The sequence below is a fragment of the Mustela nivalis genome, assembly GCF_964662115.1.
Source record: "Mustela nivalis genome assembly, chromosome: 2".
Lineage (NCBI taxonomy): Eukaryota > Metazoa > Chordata > Mammalia > Carnivora > Mustelidae > Mustela > Mustela nivalis.
Genome location: NC_139021.1, coordinates 80,933,505 through 80,957,498, shown reverse-complemented (window position 1 = coordinate 80,957,498; position 23,994 = coordinate 80,933,505). Strand labels below are relative to the sequence as shown.

At 41.4% G+C, this 23,994-nt stretch overlaps 1 long non-coding RNA gene across 2 annotated transcripts in view; it reads right to left on the bottom strand.

The window, feature by feature from the left end:
• The window catches only part of LOC309858883, a 43,525-nt gene extending 27,445 nt beyond the window's left edge, over positions 1-16,080 (bottom strand). For both annotated transcript variants that reach the window (XR_014308413.1, XR_014308414.1), the window contains exons 1-5: positions 15,984-16,080; positions 10,995-11,027; positions 10,195-10,495; positions 4,718-4,807; positions 4,555-4,630 (exon numbers count right to left, since the gene is read on the bottom strand). This is a non-coding gene — a long non-coding RNA (uncharacterized lncRNA). The remainder of the gene's footprint in view (positions 1-4,554; positions 4,631-4,717; positions 4,808-10,194; positions 10,496-10,994; positions 11,028-15,983) is intronic.
• Positions 16,081-23,994: the final 7,914 nt, after the last annotated feature.

Below are 23,994 nucleotides of genomic sequence, written 5' to 3'. Positions count from 1 at the left end.
GCTTTTGTAGACTCAAACTTGTATCAGACCGTTCTGGTTTCCTTTAACGTTGCAACCAAGAATTATTTACTGAGAGCCCATTAAAGGCCAAGCTCTGCATTGGACACTAAGGAAATTGTTGTCACAATTGCTGATTGAATACAATGTCCATCCACATTTGGGTAGAACATTCTAGTGATAGTGTCAGACATTAGCAAATCATTAACAAAAACTATAATTATAATTTTGAGAATGCTTTCTTTCTTTGCTGTTTTAATTTATTTTGAATATGTGTGTACTTTATCTTTACAAGGAAATGCAGTGTTTTGTTTTGTTTTGTTTTAAGATTTATTTATTTATTTGAGAGAAAGAGAGACAGAGACAACAAAAGCATAAGCACGGGGAGTGTTAGAGGAAAAAGCAGGCTCCCTCTTGAGTTGGGAGCCCAATGAGGGGCTCGATCCCAGGACCCGGAGATCATGACTTGAGCCAAAGACAGACACTTAGCCATCTGAGCAACCCAGGTGCCCTGGAAATGTAGTTTGAAAGTCAGCATCCACAAGTTGAGTAACACAAACCTAAGTTGCTCGTGACCTACTCCTTAGTACAGTAGTTTAAGCTCTTGGAAAGAGGAAAAAAAAAATGGATTAAGCTACTAAGACAAGGCTTGTGAAGTTTAAAAATTTGTATTATAATCCATGTGTTTCAGGCATCAATGGATGAACCCAGCACGTTTATTCGCTGGAAGAGAAACTTCAGAATGCATTCAAATTTCCCTATCAGTGTGTGTCACTGTTGAGAAGCAACGTAGACTGAATATAGTTGATCTGGTGCCTGTTGGCTTTACCATGTGAAACAGAATCATTTGGTCAGCATTCCTACAATGATGCCAGTCAATTTTGTCTTCAAAAAAAATCAACCTTTGCCATCTATATTATTGCAATGTTCTTGTCCTATTTAGCAAATGTACAGAAAATAGATGACTGATTTTCTCTAAGCTTGCAATTCAAAGTTGTTATTTTTGTCCTAAAACTTAGGAATTTAGGGAAAAAACTGTTTCCTCTTTAGTACCCATGAGAGTTTATTTTCCTTACTCTTCTACAGTTCCAAAATCTTGGGAAATTTTGTTTTCTTAAGGGTTTCCTTTCATTTTTAGCTTCTTGGTAGTTGGATTCTAAAGAAAATTCCTTATGGATAATGCATGAAATATTTTCTTATTAAAAGTCATGTTAAGTAAGCAAAGCTTATTCTTACTTAAACTTTACAGTAAGAGAAAAGCAACCAACAAAAGTGTAAGGTAACTGTGAGTATAATAGTAATTGAGCCAAATTATTTTAGGTGCTTTTTTGATATCCCTGGGGCTCCTGCTTAGGAAGAATACCAAGGGGGCCAGATAAATTCCAGTATATCGCTGTATCTTATAGTGAATGAGATCAACCAAGAACTCATGGGTTTGCTTCCAGTAACTCGATAGATTGAGAAAAAAAGATATATATCGTTTCGTCAACAGAGAGTATACTTAAATTTCATATATCCAAAATGGACTCAACAGTGTGTTTATGTCATTGCGCTATTGTGTCAAAAGTAGTGTAACCCTAACAACTGTAGAATGCCTAAATGACCCAGTCTTTGCAGAAAGATTTTTAAAGGCACACAATTTAAGAGTCATAGTTGATTTTAAAACAATCACATTTTAGACTTTTGTCTTACAAAGACACTAAAACAGCTCTAGTTCATAATCGTCAAAAATATCTATCAAAAGCCCTCATGCTCAACACTCAGGCCTCTCAGTTGCCCTAAATTCATAAGAGCTTCTTTCCTGACCCAGTTTGTCCTCTTTATTCCTGACCCAGCTTCTCCCTTGACCCAGCTCCTCTCCTTTCTACATTCTTGACCCACTTTCTCCCCTTCTCTCCTCACCCAGATTCTCTCCTAACTCAGCTTCTCCCCTTTCTTCTCTTCTGACCCAGCTTCTCTCCTGAGCCAGCTTCTCCCCTTTCTTCTCTCCTTGACCTACCTTCTCCCATGACCTAGCTTCTCCCCTTTCGTCTTTCCAGACCCAGTTTCTCCCCTTTTCTCCTGACCCAGCTTTTCTCCAGACCCAGCTTTTCTTTCTTCTCTCCTTGACCCAGCTTCTCCTCTTTCTTCCCTCTCATTACCGTCAGTGTATGTATCATCTTAACCTCTTCCAGAGAGAAGAATGTTCTTCCTCTCTAGCAAAAAAACAAACATGGAGATAAGTACCTGGTGGAGAATCATCTTCATGGGCAGGATTTCGGGAGGAAGGCTGTGAGCATCACTCTGAATCACACTGACTGTTACAGAGTGTCACCTAAGAGTCCTTCCTGGCCCTTCCATTCTATTCTCCCATCCAATGAGTAGCTGTTGAGCCACTGACCACATTTCAGAGATTAATGCACACCTTGGGCTGAAATGATGAGCAAGAGAGAGAGCATTTCTTTCCTGTGTTATTGTTTCTATTGCTGCTGTAAAAAATAACCATATACTCAGTGACTCAAAACAACACACATTTATTATCTTCAGTTCTATTGGTTAGAGGTTCAAAATGGGCCTCACTGGACTGAAATGAAGGTATATGCAAGGGTACATTCTTTTTTGGCAGCTCCAGGGGAATCCTTTTCCGTGCCTTTCCAGGTTCTAGAGGCTGCCCACATTCCTTGGCTCATGGCTCCCTTGCTGCATCTTCAAAGCCAGCAATGGTGCATGTCCCTGGTCATCACTCCATAGTCATGACTCTCTCTTTCTTCTGCCTCCCCTTCTACTTTTAAGGACTCTTGTGATTGCACTGGACCCACCTTGACAACCCAGAATCATCTCTTTACCTTCAAATTAACTGATGCTCCACCTTAATTCCATCTGCAACCCCCAAACTAATCACATACTCATGGTTTTGAGGGTAAGGATATGAAGGTTACTATATTGGAGGTTATTATACATGGAAGTTATTATATTGCCCACCGGTGGAATAGGCTGTTTAGATTAGCAGAGAATCTAAACCAGTAATTAGGCAATCAACATACAGTGGGCTTAGTGCTAATGGGGAAAGTCTGGGAATGCCTAGAAGGGTCACCCAGCAGGGATTTCCAGGTTGGAGAAGCCTTTCCAGAGAAAGTACTAATGAAGCTGAGGTTGGGGAGAGAAGTGGGCATAATCAATGGATGTTGTGGTTGTAGGGGTAGGAAGAACATTCCACAGAGAAGGAATACCAAGCACAGACCCACAGAATGCAAAGAGGGAAGACAGAGCATCCCCCAAGTTGGAGATTAAAAGAAGTTCCTTATGGCTGGGGCAGGGACTCAGGATGGGGTAGGAGCCTGGGCCTGTGAGTTCTGAAAAGCAAGAAAGGACCAGATCATAAAGAGTTGTGTTGACCTTGCTACGTGGGAAGTGGGGTGAGGCCCCACCCTTCTCGGAATGCATACCCACTTCAGGGTTTCAACCAGAGGTTAGTTGGCATTGCATTGACATTTGAAAAAACCATTCTGGCAGCTGTGTTTAAAATTAGTTAGAGGAAGGTCAGGCAGGACATATTAGTGACCTAACTGGGTAAAAGTAAAAGATCATCCATTAATTAGGATAATAGAATGAACCAATTCATGTCAAGTTAACTCCAAAGAAAAACAGTGTTAAGCAAGAGACCTGAAAGTATGAGATGCGTTCAGATCTAAGTGACGCTGATTATTGAAAGAAACAGCAACTGTGATGAAACAGGGCGGATGACTATTTGGAAAATGAAAACTATGAGAAAAATATTTTTTAAAAAGTAACTATTAGCCACAGGGGGCCTAGGTGGCGCAGTCAGTTAAGCGACCAACTCTTGGTTTCAGCTTAGGTCATGGTCTCAGGGTCATTAGATTGAGCCCTGTGTCTGGCTCCATACTCAGCATGGAGTTTGCTGATGATTCTCTCTTTCCCTCTGCCCCTCCTCCACTCCATGTGCAAGCTCTTTCTCTCTCTCTAAAACAATTAAATCTTTCTTTTTTTGAAGTATCTATTGACCATATTAGAAACGTATCTCAAATTGCACCTGATTATTGCAAACATATGCAAATTGTCTTTTAGTCAGCAGTTGGTGTTAATGAACTAAGGGCATCAATGGTTTATCCTGTGGTCCTGTTGTCCTGTGGGAGGTGGAGGATGGGGGATTGCTCTGTGATATGACACTACACCGCATGGCATAGATAAATCATACAGTGGAATTAATCTATAAATTTGTCACTTAACTTTCAAATGCTTTTGGTGACTTATTTTTTACCTCTCTTGCAATTTCTCCCAGACACTTGGCACTTCTTTCTCATCAGTAAGATCTGACCAGTAAGTCTTCTCATATTCAATAGACAGCAAAGTGTCACATATTCCCCCTGGATTCTAGTCCTCATTTCTTTGACAATTTGTTCTGTATTTACGATAAAATAAAGGAAAATGTTCTAATTTAAACCTTTCAAGATTTATGAGAAGCATACTATCTGCTTGGAGAAGTTGAAATCCAAAGAGTTGGAAAATCAGATGGATTGAAGAGTTTTTTATACCTCTTATTTGTACTTTCCAAACTACCTGAGGGTGCCAGCTTGGGTAGAACATCTCGTAACAAGCTTCCTGGTGAGAGTTTTGACACTTCCACTTCTGGTTCCTATTGGAAATACCACAAAATAAGCCTTCTGTGCAGCATTTCAGTAATTCTCATGCCAATTCAGGAATTACAGAAAGAGAAACTTACCCTCAAACTTCAGAACTTTAAAAGGCTGTAGTTTGAAATTAGTGGTCAAGCTCTAATGTTGGCTCCAAAATCCCAGATTTGAAGATAAGTCTAGCAAGAAAGAAAGCTTTTAGTTGAAAGTAACAGCAAACTGGATTAACACAGGCTTACACAGGAGACATCTGCTATTTACTTAAAATCAAAATCAGGAGGTAAATCTTCCAGAGCTGGGCCAGCCACTCCACAACATTGAAGTTAATCACTGTTTCCTATCAGCTTCAACATCTCAAGATTTTTCTGGGACTGACCATGAATTTGTTGTCCAATTTAGAACACTTTTGAGTATGAAAAGGGCATTATCAAAAATTATACTGGGCCAGCAGGATTCACCTGAGATTGTCTCAGGCAAATGAGTACATATAGTTACATGATTTTTTTTTTTTTTCTCATGCTGTTGCCTCATTGTCTCAAAATGGCTGTCACAGTTCCAAATTCTGTTCCTATCACCACACGCAAGGGCAAGAAGCAAGGTGAAGAGAACATGATAGCAAGCTTACTTTCTAGGCCTGCCCCTTTATCAGAAAGAAACTGTTTTCTCAGAAGCCCTCATTAGATATCTATCTACATCTCATTGCCACCATTAGTTGCAAGAAAAGCTGAGAACTTGTGTTAGCCAAATAGAATCAGTCATGATAAATTTGGAAGACTGAGAGCTTAACACCTGGGGCAGGGCCCAACAAACAAAATGGGGCTGTTAACAGGGAATAAGGGAGATGATTTGGTCCATGACTAACTGGGAAGGCCTCAGCCAATGTAACTTCCACCCTTTTAAAACAGGGAAACTGTTAGGACGTTGGTATTTGAACATAACTCCATGTCAGAGTTTCTAGATTGCACAAATATTCAGGTTCTCCTGTATAGCTTTGTATACATCAAGTTTATATTTTCTACCCTCCCTTGCATTTAGATATGTCCATATGTCTGAATTCTGATATAATCTATGCCATTTGGGGGGGAAGCCCCAAAAAACCCTCTAAGGGCAATTCTCCTTCTCTCTTTCCATTCACTAACAGGAGGGAGAGAACTCTGGGAAGGATCATAGAGGAAGGTGAAGCCTTGGGGCAGAAGAGCTTGGGTTTCATAATGATGATACATACATGATGAGCAGGGCTCTTTCCACCGAAGGGGCAGTGACATGCTAAATCACCAAAATACTGAGGTGGACTGTTAACATTGGTTGGTCTGTCCCAGAGAATACTGTCCATTTTCTCAATATTTATTATCAACGGGATTAATTCACTTGCCTGACTCAGGTGGGAAAAAACCACTCACTCTAACATCCTTAGCTGGTAGCACAGAGCTTGGCACAGAGTAGGTCCTCATTACATGGGTATAAATGATTGAAAGGAAAACCCTACCAGAGAACCAAATGGGCTCTTCCATCTGGTGTCTCCAAATGCAAACCGAAAATAGAGGAAACAGTCTTCACATCCTATTCTGTGTCCGCAGATAAAGGAAGTTCTTGGTAATAAAACACAAAATCATTTTTCCCACTTTTGTTTTCCAGAATCAGTGTCTCTCTCGCTAACTGTCCCTCATGACCAAGTTGGTCCTCGTAGGCAAATCAACGTGACTTTTCTTCACCAGCCATCACCGGTCACTCGCAGGGGCTGCTAGTATCCATCCTGTCTTCATTGCCAAGTTAAAAACACATGTAAGACTGGAAGCTGCCGTGGGTGAGAGGCACCTAATCTATGTCCGTCATCAGTCATGTCGTTACCTCTCTGAGTGAAGAGCTACATACTCTCTCAAGTCCTTTCCTGTGGGTTCCTTCTTGTTGCCCTGAAGGAAGCAGGGTCACAGATCTGGCTGGGAGCACAGGGCGGTGGGGTGAGGTAGAGGTGTGGTGGGACCCTGACTCGGCTGACAACCACTGTGAGGACTTCAGTGGCCAGGGGCTTATTTGGGAGCCACTACCAGGAACTGCTTCTTATTGTAGAAATTTTATTGAGCTCTTTCTTGTGATCTTTTGTTAAGCCAGTTATTAAACAACAGCAATGAACAGTAGTAATAGTAATAATAATAATAATAATAATAATAAATAAAATTATGAAATTGGCTTTGGAATAAATTATGTACTTTAAAGTCTTTTTATGTGCCTCACTTGGCTTGTGTCACTGAAAGCAAATTCAGGGTGACAGGCAGTAACAAGTGTGCATGTGCCAAAGTTAACAGCATTGGGCTGGGGTCAGAATATCAATTTTAACCTTCACCAGCCAGGAGGCTTTGGACCCGAGTTTGTCCTCTTATTTTCCGTATCTTAAAACATCAGGGACAATAAACAAGGTTTTAGGGTTTTGTTGGGAAGAGAACATAAGATAAGAGCTTGGCAGGTAATACCTGTAATACACTGCAGACACTCAGCGCTGTGGGAACCTGGGCAGTCAATGTCATTCCTCTCCAGGAGGATGCTCTTTCTGAGCCACTGAGCACCTGGGTGCAGATGGAGGTGTGTGTGTGGCGGGGTGTGGGGGGTCATTCAGGCCTCCACATTCTGTGCTAACTTTATGCTCCTAGCAAAGAGACTTATGTTTCCCAACTGCATCCTGGCTGTATGTTAGATTCTCTGGGGTCAAGTACCACTCACAAAGGTGCTATTTCATTGTACTGAGTAGCACTTACAAGGCCGGCCTATCTTTAACATAGTGCTGTGATACTGAACCCTTGGCAAAGGGCACAGAGACAGGAGGCAACCGTGATGCTCTCTCCTTTTCTTAAAAGATCTTAAAAATGAATGGTAATATCAAAAGACAGAGTTCTAACCACCAGGCACAAGTCCAAGTTACCCCTGGTGCACGATATTTCCAGCGCTGTAAGAGCCAAAGCTGAGACTCCCAGGCAGAAACCGAGTAGTTATGGGCTATGGAAGCTGGGCCCTGCATCTCAGCCGCGCCGGGCTCCCAGTGCGCCCTGCTCACCCCGAGTGTGAGGGCAGGTGCACCATAAACTACACCAGCAGTGCCTTGTGAAGCCTCTTTTCCATAGTACCCTGCAAGTGGTTGGGGATGCCCTGTATGCCCTTAAATCTGGACATGGATCTGTCTCTTAGATTTGCTGCTCACCGCGCAGCAGCTGCGTCAACATTACCTCTACCCAAGTGACAAGGATCTTTTGAAAAATCTGCACCAGCGCCCATGCGCAAAAAAGAAAGCACCCAAGGCTTCTCACTCACAGTGGCTCTGGCAAAATGGGTGTCCTAAAGACGGCATGCGCCTCTATCCAGGATCTGAAAAGCCATCATAGAGGATTTCCTAGAAGTACTGAGTGTTGGTTGACTTTGTGTTCTGCGGCATACAGCCCCCCACCCCTTCCCCTGCCTTCAACCCTAGCTAGCCATTTTCCTATATCTGCAGCCTGGGTTCTTGGGTTGTCCCATTGCAAAATTCAGGCAGAAAATACCAGAGGCTGGGTTGACATAAGCTTGGCCCACTGAGAAAATTAATAATGAATTTATGTGATCAAGTAATTAAATATATGGAAGTTATATTGAAAGCCTGTTAGATTTTCCAGTCCAGTTATTGCATTCAAAGTTAAAATTATCAAATTCAAGGTGAGACATCTTACTATTTTTAACTGGTGATATTTAGGTTCCTCTCCAATCAAAAACCTCAATTATAAGCTGTTTTAACATATAACATGTGTGGGGCCTCTCTGTTCCACCAGAAGCAAATGCATGAGGCATTTTTCTTTCTTCTTCTTATCCTCCTCATCCTCCTCCTCCTCTTCCTCCTCCTCCTCCTCCTCCTCCTCCTCCTCTTCTTCTTCTTCTTCTTCTTCTTCTTCTTCTTCTTCTTCTTCTTCTTCTTCTTCTTCATAGGGAGACTTTGCATGTTATTTTATTTTGTTCTTTAGGATTTAATAGATGTGGGGATATATTATGATCTCATTTAATTCTCATAATAGCCTACTGTTGACTAGCTCCATCTTTCAAAGGAGGAACTTGAGGCCCAAAGAAGTTAAGTAACTTGCCCAGGGTCACACAGTAAGCTCAGAGCTGTGATTTTCCTGCAGGAATCTGGCTCCAGGGTGTGTAAATTCCAACCACAGCTGCCCTTCGCAGTAAACCCTGCAGGAACCCTCACCACAGCCTCTGAGAAAGGATGTGTTTCTTCCTTGCCCTTCTCGTTTCCTTCCGCGTCTGAGGGCCAGAGACTGCTTTGGATAAATGTTCGCTGAGTAAATAAAGGTAGCAGTATTATTATTTTAAGTTTACATGAAAAAATGGCAGCTCCAAGAAGCTAAGTAAGGCAGAGTAAAACCACTCAGGATTCAAAGTCGAGTCTGTGGGCTCTTAAAGCCCATGGCATTGGCCATTCTCACAGTGCATGTAATCGCTCTGTACCTTCACCGTGGAATTCTTACAGAGTGCATTACAATTTATGTACTTGTGAGCCACTCTCCGAGAACTTTTTCTAGGGGGAGGGTGGGGAGATGCAGTTGGCCAGCGGAGTCATTTTGCTCTTGCATTCTGGTACCCCAGATTTGCAACAGAGAGCACTGGCAGAGGTCTGTTAAAGATGTTGTAATACGCTTTTGGGCGCCTGGGTGGCTCAGTTGTTAAGCAATTGCCTTTGGCTCAGGTCTTGATCCTGGAGTTCTGGGATCTAGTCTCCCATTTGGGGTTCAGCTCCGTGGGGACTCTGCTTCTCCCTCTGACCTTCCCCACCCCCGTGCTTTCTCTAGTGCATGTGAGCTCTCTCTCTCAAATAAATAAGTAAAATCTTAAAAAAAAAAAAAAAAAAGTTAAAAAAAAACACAATGCCTTTCAAACCTTTTCTTTGCTTTTTTACAAAGGAAGGGCTACAGTCAGCGATGAGGTCATTTTTATTCTATCACTTGAACTTTTGCTTGAGAAAAACATTAACAAGCATCTCCTTCCAGAAATCTTGCAATTTGTTTAGTCATGGGGACCCTGCAGCCATCTGCTACTCAGCTGCCCGAGTTGTTTATTCATACTTTTGCCCATTCATCTGTTTCGTGTTTCCTTTTGTCCATTTCTCACTTAAGATAAACAGAAACCTGTCAGCGTGTGACGAAAGCCAAGCCCCAGACTCTGTGTGTAGTGAGAATACACTATTTGTCGGGGGTGGGGGGGAGCAGAAGGGGAAGGAAGAAAACCCACTTGCTGGTTCTTAAAAGGCAGAAGATCATTTTAAATTTCTCATTATGTCTTCCTCTTGTAGCTGACCTTCACCATGCCCTTTGGATTACAAAAAAAGGAGGAGTGTGACATGGAGTTGTTCCAGCCATGCAGACCTTGCAACACAATTACTCCTTTTCTTATCATTTAAAGAATTTCTGATTATTTCACTTGGGCAGAAAGTCTGCTTTGCCATCTCAGACAACATGTTTGTAGAAATGCATAGGTTTTGCAAGAAAAGAGATACCATTCTCTTAGAAACTCAGAAATGCAAGGGAAGATATTACTAATTCCTCACCTTCCATTTCTCGTCACTTTGAATCGATCCCTTCCAATTATGTGTCATAAGTGACAGAATGCCCGAACCAAACTGGCTTACCCAAAATGAAATTAATTATCCCTAATACCAGAAAAGTCCCAAGGTGGACTGATCTCACAAAAGACTTGAGCAGGACTTGCATGAAATTGCTAGGGCCTGGTTTCTTCTGTCATTCATCCCTGTGCCCTGTGTGCAGGGGGTAGGTGTGGGTCTCCTTGTCCTGTACTTCATACAGTGGCCAAGTAGAGATGTGAGTTTCAGTGACACCTTCCCAGGGACACTGCAAAGGAAAAGGATTTACCCCTTTCAGTTCCAGAAGCTTCAGCAGATATCTCCTCATCATTCTCTGACTTTGATGGTGACATATCCATTCTCCAACCCACCACTGAGGCCAGGGGAAGCCAAAGCACTGATTGGCCAGGATGCAATCCTTGACAACTCTGAACCTTGGATTGGAGGATGGAAAGGTGAGTTTACCCTACTGGAAGTCTGTAGGAGATCCCCATAGATAATCGGTAGCTACTGACCCCAGAAGGGCAAACAGACAAGAAACAAAAGATCCAGATGGTTAACTGAGTAATGGTACCTGCATACTATGGGAAATTACTCAGTCATAGATTTTTTAATATGATAACATGAAAATCAAACAAGATGCATCTGATGACCTAATTATGTAAGAATCAATACATCTCAATATTAACGTAAATAATTACTAATATTAAACATATTAATATCTTAATATAAAATAACTGGAGGAGATGTGACAGGGAGTTAGTTACCTTGTGGTATCCACTCTCCCTTTGCTCTTCTTCCTTGGGAAAAACAAAATAAAACAAAAAGTAAGAACGGAAACAAGCAGAGAGAACACTGTATTTATTTTCACACATGCTTGAGAACTTGGAATGAGAGAAACCTCAGTTATGAGGACTGTAACAAACCAGCTAAAGGAGAAGCCATTTACTCAGCTCCAACCAGATATGACCACTAAGGAATACAGCCTAGTTTCTAGAACTCACCTTTTAAGAGAAACTAAGAATGAGATTTTTTATGTGGATTCTCCTCCTTTTTATACGAATGGCTACTAACTCAGTCAGTCTGTACAGAAAGTCATTCCTCTGTAAGGACTTCTAGCGCCTTTCACCATAAGAGTAACAGGTTGAATATGCAAAAAAATAAAAGGAAGTACCTACCTCTATACCAATATCTACTTTACAATGAGAGGATTGATCAATGTAGTTAGACCTACTCTACACAAACTACAAAGAAAAGAGATGCTATTAATATCTTATAGTCATTATCCTCTATTGAAACTTACTTCATACAACCTCTAGGAAGATAGTCTAGGATACTTACAACTTTCTCTAAAATCAGTCAAATGAAGATCTGACCTTTATAATTCTCTCCCAGTGAGTTCCTTCTTGGGCCTCAAACAGGATCAAATCAGTACCTAAACCACTGGTATGATTTTCAAATGTCTTTATGGGGGCCACGTAGGGGATATTGATTTCTTAAGTTAAATCGTAGCCCTCTCAGCTCAATTCCCAAGACCTATGTTAATTCCCTAGTTCAATAAGTATGGTTGGAGTGGAAATTGCTATATTTTCCAGAGCTCCAGATGTATGAGAAGAACAACTCAGAGATTCTAGCAGATTGGAAAACCCACCTGTCTGTTTTGGGTAGTCTATCAAGTGGGTCATCTTAGTCTTAAGGAAATTTCTTTATACAATTGTTTAAAATCATGAAGTCATTAGTTACCTATAAAATTCCATACTTTCACTGAAGTTCCAGGTCTAGACTGAAATGTGCTATATAACTTTTGGGACTAGTGGGTATGGCTGGTGCCTTGAAGCAGCTTGTACAGCTAATAAGGAGTGTCTCATATTACACAGGTGACTGGGCTCAGGTGGACAGAGATTCATTTTGTGTTACATGCCTGCACAGCTCTGGATCCTCAAGCATGTGATGAAGTGTAGGTACCTCCCCTCAGGAGGCCCATAGTTTGGCAGCACCTCAGAAAGTAATATCCCTTCTTCTCAGCAAACATCCCAACCATCAGCTGGCCTACCGTCCCTTCTAGGGGACCACCTTCTCCCAGAAGCTAGGAGATACACCAAGAAGAAAGAACCAGACCACTAGAGCTTCAGTAGGCTTCCCGATATTTTGGGAATTCTGACAGAGTTCTAGAAAGAGTTCCCATTTTAACATTTACCTGAGGAGGACAGATGGCTAGAGAATATCATTCTTCAGAGTTGGGCACCTAGGAAGACTCTACTTCTTTGCTGTCAGTGAACTAACTTGTGGGGGAAATAAACTCAGATCTGTTGGCCCTCAGAGAACAAAAGGCTTGTGACTGAAAGGATTCACCTTGTTTATTTGGTCATTTTTTTCACAGTCCATTTATCTAACAAATATCTGTGGAGCAGCCACGTGTGCCTCTGGAAATCCTCTCCACTGATTTAAAGGAGGCTCTTCTGTTTTACTTCTCCTGCCCTTCTCTGTCCCTTCTTATACTTCCTCTTTACCTTTCCTTCTTTGTCACGTCAGCATTGGGTTGGCCTCTGTTGTAGCTACATTACTCCCCATTAGACTACTTCTTCTGCCAGTTCTGCTTTTCTCACTCCCAGCTCCCTTAGAGATGCCCCTATAAACACACCCCAGTGAATGTAAAATAAAGCACACAGATCTCCATCTCAGGGTCTATTTCCAGGGGTGTGCTGTCTGTCACAAAGTCTCTCCACGAATTGACCTAAGCTGTTCTTTCTTCCCCAACTGCAGGTCCATTTTCACTTACTCAAAATGAATCCTGATATAGGAAACAAAGGGAAAAGAGAAAAAAATTAATTTCCTGGCTGCCTACAACCCATTGAGAAGTCCTGGAAACAGGCAGAGCGACCTTCCTCCGGGAGCTCAGCTGCCTCCATGTGAATACTTTGCTAAGGGCAAAAGGCGATCTTAGCTTGACATTATCCCCACTCTCAGGATCCTGTAAGTCTTCTTTAACATATAAAAATTCCTTTGAAACATCCTTTATTTCTACCCCCAAGATACATGTTGGCAATCATCCCCCAAGCATACGCCCACAGAAACACATCTGAAGGGCCTCATGACTAAGGTTTTATTAGACAGTAACAAATGACCTTTTCCCAACAATAGCTAGCTCCCTCAAAATCCTAGAAACCTTGCTTCCAAAATTCCCTAAAGACCTTCGATATCCCTAACCCTCTCCCAACTTGAAAGCATACCGCGGGCCACTCCTCCTGACTCCAGTGCAGCTCTTTCTGCTCATGGGTCCTGTCCCTGTCCTTCCATAAAACCACCTTTTTTCACTGAACATGTCTCAAGAATTCTTTCTTGGCTGTTGGCTCCGTACCCCAATATTTCCTACATCAAATCCCACCTCTCTGGCCACTCCATCCATGAGGCCTTCCTACTTGGATGTAATCTATTTCCTCTGAACTACAGATTGTATTACTACCCCCTTTTAATGATATTTATAATTCCTATTTTATTTAATGTCTATGTCTCATTTCTTTTATTGCAATGAATATTCTTGGAGGTCAGTGCCTATGTGCTTCATTCTTTTCTTTTCTTTTTCTTTTTTTTTCTTAATTATTTTTATTAAAATATAATGTGTTATTTGCCCCAGGTGTACAGGTCTGTGAATCGTCAGGCTTACACATTTCACAGCACTCACCATATCACCTAACCTCCCCAATGTTCATAACTCAACCACCCTATTCCTAACCCCCCACCCCAGCAACTCTGTTTGTTTTGTGAGATTAGGGGTCTTTTATGGTTTGACTCCTTCCTGATCTTATCTTGTTTCATGTTTTTCCTTCCCTACCCCCTAAACCCTGCACCCTGACTCTCAAATTCCTCCTATCAGGGAGATAATATGATAATTGTCTTGCTCTGATTGACTTATTTTGCTCAGCATAATACCCTCTACGCAGCCATCAAAAGAAATGAAATCTTGTCATTTGAAATGACATGGATGGAACTAGAGGGTATCTGCTTCATTCTTATATTTCTTTTTTTTTTTTTAATTTTTTATTTTTTATAAACATATATTTTTATCCCCAGGGGTACAGGTCTGTGAATCACCAGGTTTACACACTTCACAGCACTCACCAAAGCACATACCCTCCCCAATGTCCATAACCCCACCCCCTTACTCCCAACCCCCCTCCCCCCAGCAACCCTCAGTTTGTTTTGTGAGATTAAGAGTCACTTATGGTTTGTCTCCCTCCCAATCCCATCTTGTTTCATTTAACTTCTCCTACCCACTTAAGCCTCCATGTTGCATCACCACTTCCTCATATCAGGGAGATCATATGATAGTTGTCTTTCTCTGCTTGACTTATTTCGCTAAGCATGATACGCTCTAGTTCCATCCATGTTGTCGCAAATGGCAAGATTTCATTTCTTTTGATGGCTGCATAGTATTCCATTGTGTATATATACCACATCTTCTTGATCCATTCATCTGTGGATGGACATCTAGGTGCTTTCCATAGTTTGGCTATTGTGGACATTGCTGCTATAAACATTCGGGTGCATGTGCCCCTTTGGATCACTACATTTGAATCTTTAGGGTAAATACCCAATAGTGCAATTGCTGGGTCATAGGGCAGTTCTATTTTCAACATTCTGAGGAACCTCCATGCTGTTTTCCAGAGTGGCTGCACCAGCTTGCATTCCCACCAACAGTGTAGGAGGGTTCCCCTTTCTCCACATCCTCGCCAGCATCTGTCATTTCCTAACTTGTTGATTTTAGCCATTCTGACTGGTGTGAGGTGATATCTCATTGTGGTTTTGATTTGTATTTCCCTGATGCCGAGTGATATGGAGCACTTTTTCATGTGTCTGTTGGCCATCTGGATGTCTTCTTTGCAGAAATGTCTGTTCATGTCCTCTGCCCATTTCTTGATTGGATTATTTGTTATTTGGGTGTTGAGTTTGCTAAGTTCTTTATAGATTCTGGACACTAGTCCTTTATCTGATATGTCGTTTGCAAATATCTTCTCCCATTCTGTCAGTTGTCTTTCGATTTTGTTAACTATTTCCTTTGCTGTGCAAAAGCTTTTGATCTTGATGAAATCCCAATAGTTCATTTTTTCCCTTGCTTCCCTTGCCTTTTGCGTTGTTCCTAGGAAGATGTTGCTGCGGCAGAGGTCGAAGAGGTTGCTGCCTGTGTTCTTCTCAAGGATTTTGATGGATTCCTTTCGCACATTGAGGTCCTTCATCCATTTTGAGTCTATATTTCCAAAGCCCCTGGCACAGTGCTATTGTTGTCAAAGTGGGGCAGGATGAAATCCAAAGCCGACTGTCTGTTTTGTATAACAAATGGTCACCTTTAATCCTTTCTTCTGCTACTGTCCTCAATTTAAAATTATTGAGAAAATAAGGTTTCAGTTATATGATAGATAAAATCCAGAGTTGAATTATATTTATGTTCATATTCATATTTATATTAGATTATATAGCCATGTACAGCAAGCAAAATTCCATAATGCCAAGCCACCTGGTCAAGCTGCTAGGGAGACCAGGGCACTCAAATGGGAATAATGATAATTATGACACTCACAATGACTGTGGATATTGTCCACTATTATCCCTTAGGAAGTGGTCACTACTAGCTATGTAATATACTGAATTACATGTATTATCTAACTTGATCCTCACAACAACTTTATACCATAAATACCATTAAGGTCAACTGAAAAAAAAAAAAGGAAACTCAGGAAAAATCAACAACTTACTCTTACCCATGGTTATATAATTAATGAAGGCACACAGCTGCATCAAATCCTATCAACAATACTCTTGCCCTTCTCCCCCTGTGATAGAACCACTCAATGAGTGCTGAATCAGTTTAAACACGGAATTCCTCTAGGAATGTCTCCACATGATACATTCCGGGTTCTGTCAGGAACATCCAGGGGCACAGCACTTAGGAGCCAGCCACTGCTGACTTCATGGCACCTGGAGCTCTAGTATAGAATCATAACTATGGCTGGGACTCACGCTGGGAAATGTAGGAAGCTCATCAAACCATGTTATACTTTAAGTCTTCATTTGGGATACCAGAGTCTGGCATTCACCATGAGATCTCACTCCTATCAGGTGTCCTATCATTCTAAGAAACTATTTGTTGAATAGTTAAGTTCCTAAAATAGTCTCAGGGTTATTCTTGGCATTTGAGTGTATGGTGGTGAACAAAATGAACACATTCTATTGTTCACTACTTTCATCCCAGCACTAGACTATAGCCTAGAAAATTCTAACTGCTCAATAAACACTTGTTGAATGAGGAATGAATGCATGAATAAATGGATTTCTGCTTTAGCTCCTTGACTTTACATCTTCCCCTTCTTACCCATGTAGCTCATGTTTTTGGATCCCAAATTTTGGTAAATAAGTCTTTCTTCCTGGGCCAACATTCCTAAAGCTCTCCTCATCCCCACCTCATTCTTTGACCAGTCCAATGGTTGGCTTAATTTTTATTTTTCAGTTCCTGCTAGAGGGTGCCAACCAGTGTTAAGTGATTGTACCAGTCAGCTTAGGCTAAGTTATGCTGTGGTAACAGCTGACCCCAGTATCTCAGTGTTTAGGAAAACAAAGATAAGTTTATTTCTTCATTCACATGAATGGCTGCTTATCAGGTACAGCTTTACTCCAGAAGCAGCATATCTGAGATACATTAATATCAGTTCTATAGCAAAGGGAGATAACAGAGTCAACAAATATCTTTTAGAGCTTCTGCCTGAAAGGGATGTTCATCACTTTTATACCCATTCATCAGCCAAAACAATTCATGTGACCAAACCTCAATTCAAGCCTTAGATTAGTACAGTCTTTCCATAGAAAGGGACATCATGAGTCATGTGACCAAGCCTAATGTCAGGGAGACAAGGACTTGTAACCCTTCCACATGAGGGGCAGTGAATCAAGCCATGTCAAACTGGCCCTTGCCACCTGGAAACCTACCTGGATATTCTACCTCTAAGTTACTGGAAACCTGTCTAGATTAGAAATTAAAGTGGTCTTTGAAAGCCTCTTTGATTGAAGAAGGCATGTAGTAGTGTCTGAGATACCCTGGAAACTACTCATCACACAAGGATATTCCAAGAGCATTGTCTTATCATCTAAAGCTTGAAACTGATGACCTTCAGACTTCCTTTCAACGCCAGGTTCTGTGTAAAAGAAAAAAGGCCCGAAAGTCTTTGGAGAACACTCAGTAGTAGAGGTCACTTTTACTTTGTGGCCATGACTTTAACATCCTTTAAAGGATAAATATGAAATATGGGAAGAGGATAAATCGAGGACATTCAGGATTATTCTGAAGCCAGAAGAAGCAAAGCATCCATGTTAAACAGTTTGTAACTGTCTTCATATTGGAAAACTCCCTGGTAATGATTGCTCTTTGTGACTATGTAATTCTCAGCAGCAAAGCAACACACAAAACCAGCAGCCTCTATCTCCTTATTTATTAATTAGGATTGCCCTCTCTTTTAAGGTTTACCTCACTGCTACTAAAAAAAAATGGCTATCTGGTCATTTTAAAATCTAAAATATGGCTTTAATATGGAGTTTTGGTGGCTTTCTGTTTCTGTGGTGTAGAAAATTGGAATTTAAGCCATCCCAAACCAATGGATAAAAGGTATATAAAGACAAAAGAGGATGAGTAGAGAGGTTCATAGAAATAGCTAAAAGTGAAGCAAGTCAGTGAAGAGGGTTACTGTGTTTTTCCTGGCATTATTTTTATGAAGAATTCCAGAAATCTCTATCTTTCATTAAAATGAGATCTAACTCCAGCTCGTGTCCCTCTGGCCAGCTTCATGGATCCCTGAGAGCCAAGGTTGGCATCCTCAGACAAAGGTGTGATACCATATCGGGAGGTTGTAGGCATGGCCTGGCAGGGGAGGGTCCCATGTCTGCCAACTTATCAGGCCTTGAACACATCACACTGTGACTGAAGTAGCCTGACTTCAGCATGCCAGCAGGAGCAACAACTGTGCACCATCAGGTATGAACAGATTACTTATTAGGTCAACCTCGTGCCATGGCTCAGTCAGAAAAAAACTGGGAGTGTGGAACTTGATTGAGTTGGACGGTACAGTCTCAGAAACAGGTACAACTTTTTGTAAGAAATGTTTCAAATGACCTCCTCACGCCCTATCCCATTTGACTACAAATCAAATCCCTGCTTTAGATTTGCTCATGTTCAAACTTCCCAGAAAATATTCAGTCAAATGTCTATTGACATCACGTGAAAGATGATTATGAACTGACTTTGAAACTCTAACATAGCACACCTAAAACCCAAAAATGAATTTCATTCCTTTCAAAATAGCTGCCATCATTCTACTTACTTAAAATGCTGCCCTCTGTAACACTAGACAAAGGGTCTCATTTACTGGGTCACAACCAGAAAATGGGGAATAATTAAAAACTCTTTAAACTTTGTATGACTAGTCAGGCATAAAGGAGGCTTTCTCCATTTTCTTATACCAGCCATGTCCCATTTTGATGCATAAGATAAACTCACTGAAGAATGATCTTAGCCCCGGGGCACCTGGGTGGCTCAGTTGGTTAAGTGTCTGCCTTGGGCTCAGGTCATGATCCCAGAGTCCTGGGTTCCAGTCCAGGCTCTCTTCTCCGCAAGGAGCCTGCTTCTCCCTCTCCCTCTGCCACTCCCCCGATTGTGCTTTCCCTCTCTCAAATAAATAAATAAAATCTTTAAAAAAAAAAAAAATGATCTCAGCCCCGTAACTGATTCTCATGTTAGAAAAGAATTGCACAAGTTTATGTCCACCTCTTATTTTTCTACCCTAAATTCTCTTACCCAGTTGATAATATTTCATTCATTCTTTTGCTCATTCATTAGGTAAATCTCTATTGAGGCCGTATGTTGTGCCCGGAAAGGTGCTACATGGCTCTTTACTTACAGAACTTATCTCCAGGGGAGGACAAACAAGAAAATTGATCATAGAACAGGATGAAGGAGTCAACTGTTAGTCAGTCTGATAGATGGAGGCAATAAATGTAGCTGGGTGGAAAGTTTTCTAGGAGTAGAAATGTCTTGTCCAAAAGGCACAAATGAAACAATAGCTGACAGGCCAGTATTGGGCAGAGGAGAGAAAAGGGAGCATTGAGCAGAGGTAGTAACATGGGCAGACATGCCAAGGCTTGGCCTGGTAGGGAATTTAAAAGCCTCTGGAGTATAAGGTACATGGGGAGAGAGTGAAGGACAGAGTTGGCCGCAAAATGAAGTGTTTGCAAAAACCAAATCTACCCTCCAAAGCCTACTTCTTCCCTTCTTACCTATCCATTTGATTCTCGGCTAATGCCGCTTCTTGCTTAGAATCTGACTCCTGCCTTCCAACTTCTCTCCCTCCTACTGCACCTCTTCTTTCCCTAATACCCATTCTCCTCCGTATTTAGAGGATTCTTGTTAAAATCTACTCGATGATGAAGTCCCTACAAAAAGTCCGGCACTGACTCTCAGCCTTTAAGACAATATGCAAATAGTTAAGTGTGGCTGAGGAACATCTTGATTTACCTCTCTAAATCAGTTTCCCAAAGCCTCCTCTGTATGATACCAGTTCCTAGGGACTTAATAAGGAACATTCAAGGAGAAAAATAAATTTTAAGGTAAAACAAATTTGGAGAACACTAGGGAAAAGCTACAGATTTCCTTAGCACAGACCTTGACATAAAAATATGTTCTCGAATCTCTAAGAAAGGAATATGTTGAGGCACCTGTGTGGCTCAGTGGGTTAATGCCTCTGCCTTCGGCTCACATCACGGTCTCAGGGTCCTGGGATTGAGCCCCACATTGGGCTCTCTGCTCAGCAGGGAGCCTGCTTCCACCTCTCTCTCTGCCTGCCTCTCTGCCTACTTGTGATCTCTATCAAATAAATAAAATCCCAAAAAGAAAAAAAAAAAAAGAAAGAAAAGAATATGTCATTTGGTGCTTCTCTACTTTGGGAACCTTGACTTGTGTAATCCTGACTTGGGTGGAGAGTTCCTGTACAAGTGTACACACACACTCACTTGCACACACACACACAAATCTTGAGATTATCTCTTGGTGCTGCCCATATTCTGGTAGGCAGAATGTCTCCCAGTGATGCTCAACATTCTTATTCCCAAAACAAAAAGAACTTTGCAGATGTGATTCAGTTATGGACCTCGAGAATGGGAGACTATTATGGATTATGTGGGGGTGGGAGGTAGCAGTTTGACCACAAGAGCACTTGAAGTAGAAAGTTGTCTCAGCCTGGAGGAAGAAGAGGAAGGCAAGTTGGGAACTCTGAGAGATTCCAAGCATGGGAATGATTTGATGTTCCATTGCTGGTTCTGAGATGTAGGGAATCATGTAGAAGAACTGGAGAGAGGTTTTTAGGAGCTAAAGGTGACCCTGGATGACAGCCAGCAAGGAAATGGGGCCCTCAGTCTTACACAGAAGAAGCAGGATGCTGCCAACAACCTGACTAAGCTTGGAAGTGGCCTCCTCCCCAGAGTCCCCGGAAAGGAGCTCGGCCCAGCCAATTTTTAATATCATCCCTGTGAGACTCTTAAGTAGCGCACACAGCTGAGGCACACTGACCTGACTGACAGAGCTGGGAGATAGGAAATTGGCCTGGTTGGAAAATGTTGTTTGAGGTAATCTGTTATGGCAGCAATAAAAAACTACTCTGCGTTCATCTCTCATCACTGCCTGCTTATGCTCTGCACACCATTCATATTGCCCTGCCTGTGATCCCTAGAAACAGATGTTCTCTCAAGTGTCTTGGATTGGATCACTATGCCTGGAATGCTCTTTCTTTTACTTCTCATCTTTCCAAGACACAGCCACTAATCCTCACTTCTTACCCTGCCTGCTCACCAAGGCATGACTGCTAACTCCATTAAGTCTTGGTCGAAGTAAGCTTCATCTGCTCCAGCATCCCGGCCTTCCCATGTGATCCTATCACTCCACGTTCACATGTCTGCTTCTTCTAGAAGGCCTTGAGAACAAGTTGTTAAATTAATTTAAAAAGGAGGCCATAATACCGACGTGGCTCTAATGCCCAGGCAGCCTAGGTAAGCAAGCTCAAGTCTAAGTCTGTAAATACCTCAAGGTCACAAAATCAAAACCTTAAGGACAATCACAATTCTGGATTGCTGCTGCCTGAATTGAATTGGGTTTTTTTTTTTTTTCAAATACATTCTTACAATTGATAATATGAATATGCTTCAGTTTATCTTCTAACAAAGGACAATATTTTATCTATCTTTTCATTTCTAGCATCAGTCCAGCATAGAAGAGGTGATCAGCAAATGTGTAGAATTGATGAATCTCCATAAAGATAACTAGTTAACAGCTTACATTATGAGGTTGAGCCTCAAAAATAAATGTGGTCTGGAAACAGAGATCTGGGGCACCTCAATACAGAGGTCCCCTTTGAAGAGCATCGGTAGCCCAGCTCACCCAAACACAGAGGAGGAGGGTAATATTTTTGAATTTTTGAAAAATATTTTCCAAAGTATTTTTAGTCCCTGCAAATTTTGTTGTCCTAAGATTCCTTTCTCATTAAATGAAGTCCATCCATTTCTTCAAGGAGAGGGACAACAGAACCTAGAGGAAAGTGCCCTTACTTTGTTCTGAGTTGATTATTAGACTTGATCTGGTCCATAGAGAGGCAAGAGAACTGAAATCGGCTCTGTAGAGAGGGAAAGGGATTTTCTAAACTCCAGAAGCTTTCCATATCAAGAGCAGAGCTTTCAGTCTGAGCATTTAGTTTTAACATAAGCTTCATAATATGAAGCTGGTCTAGAGACATTTTGGTAACTTGTTTCATATCTAAAAAAGAAGGGAGTCCAGCGGGTGCAGTGACCACCAAACCCATACTTTCTTCCATTATCTCACATTGTCTTGAAAGAATGTATTGCTTCTGGGAGTAATGATTTCCCTGTCACTCACCACATGCAAATGGAGCCTTAGTGGCCTTTTTGCAGAGTGATGGAGGGAAGATTTGACCAGGAACAAGCAGCTCTTCAGGTGAACTTTCAAGTGAAGTCTAATCCTTAGATTCTACGGTGCTAGGAGAAGGTTGGTTTCCTTATTTTATTTTATTTATTTATTTATTTATTTATTTTAAATTTATTTATTTCTTTTCAGTGTAACAGTATTCATTGTTTTTGCACCACACCCAGTGCTCCATGCAATCTGTGCTCTCTCTAATACCCACCACCTGGTTCCCCCAACCTCCCACCCCCTACCCCTTCAAAACCCTCAGATTGTTTTTCAGAATCCATTGTCTTTTCCTTATTTTAAATTGAGCTTCGGGCACGCCCGGGTAGCTGAATCTGTTAAGCATCCCATTCTTGATTTTGGCTCAGACCATGGTCTCAGGGTTGTGAGATTAAGTCCCACAATAGGCTCTGTTCTGGACGTGGAGTCTCGTTAAGATTCTTCCCCTCTGCCCCTCCCCTGTCACTTGTGCATGCGTGCGCTCTCTCTCAAAATAAATAAAGAAAATGAAAATAAAAATAAAAAAATAAAAATGAATTCCAATGTTGAAACTGCCTCACATTTAAGTTAAACTGAATTCTGATACACTCTGGATAATTCAATCATCCATTCAACAAACAGAAGAGACTAGACACAGGAATTGTTTGAAACAAGCAGCAATTTAACCCAAAAGCAACAAATGGTTTATGTGATTACTCTTTCCTCAATAAAGAGAATGAAATCTGGGCATACAAATACCATTTACATTGGAATTCTATATAACTACTTAAAAAATAAATTATATATATAATTTTTTATATTTGTATATTCAATATATTTACATGATGCAATATCCACAATCACCATGAAAAAAGCACATTGAAAAGTAGTATGTGAGGCATAATTCTGTTTTTAATTTAAAGTCATCTCTCACCCTATAAAATATCAGTAGAAACCTGGGAAGAATACACGCCTACCAGAAAGACTTAGCTAAAGTGTGGTGATTTCAGAAAAGTGGAAGTAGAGTAGGAAATGAAGGAATTGTTTTCATTTATACTTATATTTACATATGTAAAACCAAATTGTTGTGTTTTTAGCCATGAGCTATTGATGTTCTAATTTTTTTTTCTAATAAAAATGCATGTCCACAGCTAGTACAGTTAGTTGGTTTCCAAGTGAAGCAAAAGTGATGCTAAAACACCCTCATGTTCTAGAGCTGCAGACTCCTTAGAGAGATTCTGGGATCTCTGCCCCACTCCCAGGGCCATTTCTAGGACCACAGGTCTCTAATCCCTCCCCACTTTTTTTTTTTTTTTTTAAGATTTTATTTATTTGAGAGAGAGAGTGTGTGTGAGAAAGAATATGAGCAGGAAAAGCAGGAAGAGGGGGAGGGAGAGGGAGAAGCAGTCTCCCTGATGAGGACTTGCTGCTCAAGGGTCCTGGGCTGGATCCCAGGACCCTAGGATCATGACTTGAGCTGAAAGCAGACACTTAACCAACTGAGCCACCCAGGCACCCAGGTCTCCAATCCCTTTTGTGAAAGATGCTCCAAGTTTCACAGGGAGGGGATCCTTGTGCTTAATGGGTGTGTCTTGGGTCTCAGCTCCACAGCTCTGCAAGAGCTCTGCAGGCACAGAACAGGCAATTTCTATGAAAACAAAAATGGAAAGGATGGCAGGCAGGCCCAGGTGCCATGCAGCAGCGATCCCTGGGATCCCTGGGACCCCAGGACAGCCAGGGGAATGCAGACTCATGGGAGGGCTATTTTCCAGGAGAGC